Raw genomic sequence first — 8,074 nt, 5'->3', positions numbered from 1 at the left:
GAGTACTCCATCATAGTGTCCTATGATCATAAGGTTTTCCAATCTGGCTTTTGGGAAGAGGAATTATTCCTGGCCTTCCTTGAGCATTGGTGACTTCTCCTCTATTCATTTAGCTTGGCCCTTTCCCCAGCTTTATTTAGTTTCCTCACAGACATATGTCAATCTATACACAGCTGAATATTTGAGGTGGATCCAGTGCAGATCTCCTGAGTTTTCTCTCTGTGTAGCTTTCCCTTCTTTGGTATTCTGGCCTGTAAACTCTTTCCCCTTGCTGACCTCACACCCTCAGCTCTGTCTCTCAACTCAGGAAGTATACTGAGCTCCACCAGAACTCCAAGTCTCTGTGCCGCTACCTGAGAAATCTCAAAGCAGTAAACTGGGGTAACCCCATGACAACTTCTAGCAGTCATAGAGGCTCCTGCTAGTTAGGGTACACAGAGCTGGAGCTTCATTGGTTTCACACTCAATGCTACTCTGAGAATGGTTTCTCCAAATTGGAAAGGATATGTGGATTTGGGAGATGTATAGGAAAAAAGTCAATCTAATATCTATCTACATAGTTCCCTATCTATCTATCCATCCATCATCTCTCAATCCCATATTTCTATCTTCTGTCTAAACAATAGTTATATACATGGATGTATGGAGTAAAACATACATATTTATTAATATAAAAGTCATGTATCATAAAAATTCATGGAGCATTAAAATAGCTTGCATTTAGGATTAAAGTGTTCTGAACAGGTCTTAAATACATAATATAGTATTAAAAATAATAATGACCAACTTACATTTCACTGAAATTATATTTCAGAATGAAAGAAATCAAATTGGATCATAGATTGAAGTGGAGATAGCATGTTCTTTCTTCTGTATCACAATATGTCAAATCCAGAGTCTAATGGGGAAATTTAGACATGCATCAGGTGACTGGAGAGGGACAACAATATTAGAGAAAGCAGCCTCTTATGGGGATCAGCCTCACAGAGGACCACTCATTTCAGGGTTTTGGAACTTCCGTTTAATCTCTTTACCTAAATTCTAAGATCAAAATTGTATTGTTTGATCCACTTAGAAGGAAAGCAATCATAGTCACTCAGTACAAAGTGTGTGTGTGTGTGTTTTGTATATGACTAAAATCTTCATGCCACCAAATTATTTTTCATCTGTTTGTCATATTGCATTTTTTTCATTAGTTAATGAATTTCATTTTATTTTTTATTTTTTTAATTTTCCAGACAAAATGAGTTTATTACATACCACTCCATATATATATATATATATATATATATATATATATATATATATTTACAATAAACTGTATATATTTAGAGTGTACAATTTGGTATCCCAATCTTCCAGTCCCCCCCCTCCCCAACCATCCCCACTTTCCCCACTTGGTGTCCTATGTTTGTTCTCTACATCTGGGGGGTAATGAATTGGGAGATTGGGATACCAAATTGTACACTCTAAATATATGCTGTTTATTGTCTGTTAACTGTATCTCAATAAAAGTTCTTAAAAAATAAAAAAAGGTGAAATGAAAAAAATAATAATATCAACCTTAAAAACAAATCTTTCTTGCATCATATCCTGAGAAACAAAGTAAATTTTTCAGTAATGAAGATTTGTTAAAATTCTGGAAAATTATTGAGAAAATTCTTGCTTTTTAATTGAGTCTTAGGAACTGATGAAAAATAAGTGCTTCTTGATTTTATAATATTTCCCAATGAAATAGAACTTATAAGGTTTTTCTTAATCATCACTTTTATCATCTGATCTCATTTTAACTTCTATTTTGCACTGTAGATTTTCTTAAAGAAATAAATGGAAACAAATCAAATCATATGAAGAAACTACATTTAGTTCAAAAGCCAGAGACACCATTTAGAATTTTTAAAATTTGAACAATATTACAGAAATCAAATTTGTTTTACCCAAATGCATTAACAACTTGGGAGTATTTTCAAAATCTAGACAGCTAGTAACAGCAATTTAAAAAAAATAATTGACCTTGGCAGAGTGATGGTTATTTATCAGAAGCAGTCAATAAAAAAAAATCAAACTTTGATTTCATTCTCCAATCAAGGAGGGTAGCAAAATTGAAATTAAGAAGAAATGTGTCAACTCAAGGTGAAAATAGTGCTTCTATGATCACAGGAGCAGTATGTGGCCTTTTCAGGTAATGTCCAAGAAAAGGTAGAAAAGTATAGGAATGTTTAAGAATAATACGATGGAGAAAAGGGAACCCTTATGCACTGTTGGTGGGAATTTAAATCAGTTTAACCACTATAGAAATCAGTATGGAGGTTCCTCAAGAAATGAAAAATAGAACTATCACATCATCTAGCAATTCCACTTCTAGGTATATATCCAAAGGAAATGAAATAACCATCTTGAAGAGATACCTGAACCTCTATATTTATCACAGCTTTATTCATAATAGTCAAGGCATGGAAACAACCTAAGTGACTGACAATGAAGGAATGGATAAAAAATGTGTAATATGTATGTATAATGGAATGTTATTCATACATAAAGAAGGAAGACCTAAATGGGAAAAGAATTTGAAAAAGAATAGGTACAAGTATATGTATAACTGGATCACTTTGCTGTACATCTGAAACTAATACAACACTGTTAATCAACTATACTCCAATACAATTTAAAAAAGAAAAAGAAAAAACTCTTGCCATTTGCAACAGCATGGATAAACAATGAAAGTATTTTGCTAAGTGAAATAAGTCAGATAAAGACAAATGCTGTATGATCTCACTTATGTGTGGAATCTAACAAAAGCCAAATTCATAGAAACAGGAAGTAGATTGGTGGTTGCTACAGGCTGGAGAGTGGAGGAAATAGGGGGATGTTGATCAAAGTGTACAAGTTTTCAGTTATAAATTGAATAAGTTCTGGGGTGTTACATACTGCATGGTGACTATAGTTAACAATAGTATATTGTATACCGGAAAGTTTCTAAGAAAGTAAATTTTACATATTCTCACCACAAAATAAAATAATAACTATGTGAGGTGATACATATGTTAACTAACCTTGTGATAATCACTTGCAAGATATACGTATATTAAATCATCCCTTTGTAAAACTTAAACTTACACAATGTTACAAGTCTATTATACATCAGTAAAGTTGGGGAAAAATAAGTCAACTTTTCTGAAGAATTAACCCAGGGAAAATCAAATTGATTTTTAAAAATGCCTGCAGTGGTTGAAAAAAAACAAATAATGTGGATGTTTTTCTCATAGTTATCAGTATCGTGCTCCCCACCAGAAACAGAAAATACTGGTGGGATATCTGTAATCACAACAAAATAAAAACACAAGTTCTATGTTTAATCCACTATGAAAAGGAATATATGCATACGTAGGCACATACATGCATGCAACCACACATACGTGAATACAGAAAAAAACAAATGTATGCAGAAGATTATATGCAGTTCAATACCAAGGCAAAGTATCTCATTAGATAATCTTTTATCTAACTAAAATGAAATAGTTTTTTTTTTTGAACTCTGGGTGTTACTTGACATGCTCTCCATTTCACTCACATACCCAACCTAGTTGGAAGAATTTTCCTGAGTTTTATCTCTGTGAAGAAATACTATGGCCCAGCTGATCTTAGAGTACACTAAACCTGAAATTGAAAGCAAATATAATGATGATATTTTTTAACCAAAATCTCCTGTTTCCAACCTATTGAGGTCTTTGAAATTAGGGCTTCATTTTCCAGAGTAGTAAATCAAATATTTTTTAATAATTTGATTAATGCAAACACTTTTCTTTCAGAAATATCTGACAAATTCAATGTCTTTATTTTAACTAATAAAATAGGTACTGTATTAGTTTTCTATTGGCTACTGTCACAAATTACCACAAACTCAGTGGCTTAAAAACATCAAGTTTATTTCCTCCCGGTTCTAGATGTGAGAAGTGCAAAATGCATTTGCTGGGCTAAAACTAACATGTCAATAAAGCAGTGTTCCTTCTGAAGGTTCTTGTACCTTCATAGTGGACAAAACTGGCAATCACAATGTTGAACAAGTGATCAAAATTAACATCATTAGTAATGAGACACATTATCATTTACTCATTTATTTCCTAATACAATGCTCAGAGAAAGAGATAACATCATTTTCATAGTATTCTTGCCAAAAAAGTGACCTCAATATAATCATGAGAAAATGAAACAACCCAAAATTAAGGGATATGTTTAAGGGACAAAATAGCTAACAAATGCTCCTCAAATGTGTTAAGGTCATGAAAGACAAAGAAAGGTGAAGGAACTGTCAGAGGTTGGAGGATACTGAGAAGATATAACAGTTAAATGCAATGTAGGATCCTGGTCCAGAAAAAGAACAATGGAGAAAGTTAATGAGCTCCAAACAATGTCTGCAGCTTGATAGTATTATTTCAATATTAACTATTTACAAAATTATTCATAGTTATATGCAATGTTAACATTAGGGCATATTGGGTGAAGTGAGAACTCTCTATAGTGTTTTTGCAACTTTCTGTAAGTCTAAAATTATTTCAAAAATTTAAAAAATCTTTTAAATAACTTCATTGTTGCTATCATGATAACAAAACAGCCTGGAGTTATCTAGTGCCCCAGATTTCATTTTCCACGTTATTACATGGAGGTGGGCCTTGTCTGTTTTGATGATTTTCCTATTACAATTCTTTACTTACTGACACTTTATGATCTATTTCATTTCTCTTGCATATTTACCCTACCATTAAATTAACATGTATGCTGACAAGATGATTACTGCCTTGTGGTCTAAACCAACATGTCACACATAGATGTGGCTTCACATTAGTAATAAAACATTAGTAAAAAATTAATAATTTTAACATTAATTAAAACCTCTAATAATAAACATTAATGCCATCATTAATTTAAACAGGCTACCAGATTAAGAGATTTATTTAAACATTAGCCATCATTTGTCATTCACCTTTGATTAGTCTTAGTATTGTCTATATCTAGGCTTAAGTGGCTATAATGAATATTACTCTTCTAGTGTCTACTATGTTAGCAACTGTGAGGTAGAGTCTAGAAAACTAATTGTGGATCATTTGTTAGCCTGTTTCAGAAGTTTTTTGTGGTGTACTTGCAAAAATATGACACTGTTTGCTTTTTTGTTCATATTGCTTAGTCTATTAGCTAAAGAAATGATGTGGCTTACCTCATGGATATGCCTAGCTTCAAAGATAAGCTAGCTTATTTCCTACATGTTTTACCTAACTTCTTTGCTCTTCCTATTAGGAAAATGGAAGAAATAATTAAGCTCTTTTTCTAATTATCAGTTTTCTGTTACATAGCTTTTCTTTTGAAATCAAAGTTTGGGTCACTAAAGACTTTTATAGACAAGGTTTATGCATGAAACCTTTCTCTCCCAGCTCTCTTAATAATAATGCTAGGTGGCTTTTTAGCTCATAGCCAAACCAGATTCTGATTCAAGCTACTGTCAATTATAATTCAAGCTCAGTAGGATATAACTTTTAAACCACATTAAAGCTAACAATGGCACATTTTAAAATAAGTATATAAAATTATTTCTCACAGTAGTTTTGAAAAATCAGTGAGATTTCCTGGGCCTTTAGTTCTTTCCTACAAATAAAGCTATAATTCTCTTAATTACCAGAGTTCTGTGAAGACCAAATAAATAGTCATCTTCATGGGATATAATGTAAGAGGGTATTAGCACTGAATAGTGATGAATAATCAGACACCTCTGATTAAGTGCCTTGAAAGTTAATGTCACTTGAGGGAAATTCATGGTTCTTCTAACTAAGTCTCCTAACTTTCCTAAAAATTATAAGGAGGTTTTAGGGGACAAATTTAAATTCAGGGGCTCTTAAACATATCTTCAAGAAAGAGGGTAAGGCTGTTTCTTGCAAAGAGCCCTGAGGAGGCTATTTGACCAATATGCCTAGATGTCACATCTTTTTTTAATTTCCTCACCATTTGTCCTCTCTAATGGTGTTAATTTACTCTGAAATGTGTTCTAATATTTCAGCTCTCTCTTTACAGATTGCAAACTTTTTCTGGAAGGGAGTGTTCCTTATTTAACTTTAGAAGTTATTTAGTATATTGCACATTGCTCTGCATGTTATAAGTGCTCAATGAATATTGTTTAAATTAAAATAAGAAAATATAACCATAAAGTTTTATTTCCCATTTAAAAAATTCTTTTAAAAAATCTGAAACACCTGCATGTGTGTGTGTGCGTGTGTGTGTGTGTGTGCATATGCACGTGTGTCTGAAGATGACTAAGCCAGGGAGAGGAAGCAGTACATGCAAACACTATGTAAGCAGAATGTGACATGTGCTATTCTAGGCAGTACTGTGTAGGGTGCTGGTTCTCAACTGGGGGTGATTTTACTCTCCAAGGGGACCCTTGGCAATGTCTGAAGATATTTTTAGTTGTTGTAAGAACAGAGAAAATTTCTTTCCTTGGTTCTTGGCTGGTTTACCAATTAAATTGGTGTAAAACAGATTAACAGGAGAAAACAAAAGTTTAATAATATGTATACCTCCTGTATACATGGTATACACCCAGAAAAAATGAGTAACTTCCCAAGAGAGCAGAAATCCTCACCTTTAATACCATCTTCAACTAAAGACAAAAGAAGATGTTGGAAGTAGGGAGTCAGTTAACCTGGGAGGTTTCCAGGAAAGGCAAACTAAACAAGAGTAAGGTTATTATATAGAGTTAAGTTTTTATCTTCTGTATTAATGAGTTTCCAGTGATAAGGTTATCCCCATCTTCCTGATACAGCATGGGAGACACCTTCACAAATGGTGAGTTCTCTTATACACATCTTCCTCTACATACGATGGCATTGTATCCCAATGAATCCATCATAGGTTTAAAATATCATAAGTCAAAAATGTATTTTTATACATAATCTACTGAACATCATAGCTTGGCCTATCTTACTGTAAACATGCTAAGAGTACTTCAATTAGCCTACAGTTGGGCAAAATCATCCAACTTAAAGCCTATTTTAGGACTTTCTAGGTCATGCAGTGGTTAAGAATCCACCTGCAAATGTAGGGGACACGGGTTCCATTCCTGCAGGAAGACCCCACATGCTGTGGAGCAACTAAGCCCATGTGCCACAACTATTGAGCCTGAGCTCTAGAGCCCATGAGCCACAACTATTGAGCCCATGTGCCACAACTACTGAAACCTATGCACCTAGAATCCATGCTCCTAGAACCCATGCTCCACAACAAAAGAACCTATCACAATGAGGAGCCTACATACTACAATGAAGAGTAGCCCCTGCTTGCCTCAACTACAGAAAGCCTGTGTGCAGCAACAAAGACCCAACACAGCCAATAAATAAATAAATAAATTTATTTTAAAAAAATGCCTACTTTATAATAAAGTATTGAATATCTCATATAATTTATTGAATACTATATTGAAAATAAAAAACAGAATGGTTGTATGGATACAGAATGGTTGTAAATGTACTGGCTGTTTACCCTTGTGATCTTGTGGCTGACTGGGAACCATGGCCCAGGAAAAGATCAAAATTCTAAATTCAAAGTACAGTTTCTACTGTATGCCTATCACTTTCACACCATCATAAAGTTAAAAAAAAATTGTAAGTTGAATCATAAGTTGGGGACCATCTGTACATGTAAATGTCTCTTACAAAAAAGGTATTTTCTACTTGGTTTTTAGAGGTTTTCCTGTGTTTGCAGTTTCTTAAAAATAATCAGTCTCTACAGATTCAATGCAACTCCTATCAAATTACCAAGACATTTTTCACAGAACTGGAACAAAAAATTTTACAATTTCTTTGGAAACACAAAAGACCCTTAATAACCAAAGCCATCTTGAGAAAGAATGGTGCTGGGGGAATCAGGTTCCCTCACCTCAGGATATACAATGGAGAAAAGATAGTCTCTTTAATAAATGTGCTGGGAAAACTGGACAGCTACATGTAACAGAATGAAAGTTGAATATTCTATAACACCGTGTACAAAAATAAACTCAAAATGTATTAAAGACCTAAATGTAAGACCAGAT

This window comes from Hippopotamus amphibius, chromosome 14 (genome assembly GCF_030028045.1).
Source record: "Hippopotamus amphibius kiboko isolate mHipAmp2 chromosome 14, mHipAmp2.hap2, whole genome shotgun sequence".
NCBI lineage: Eukaryota > Metazoa > Chordata > Mammalia > Artiodactyla > Hippopotamidae > Hippopotamus > Hippopotamus amphibius.
This window is presented reverse-complemented; position numbering follows the sequence as displayed.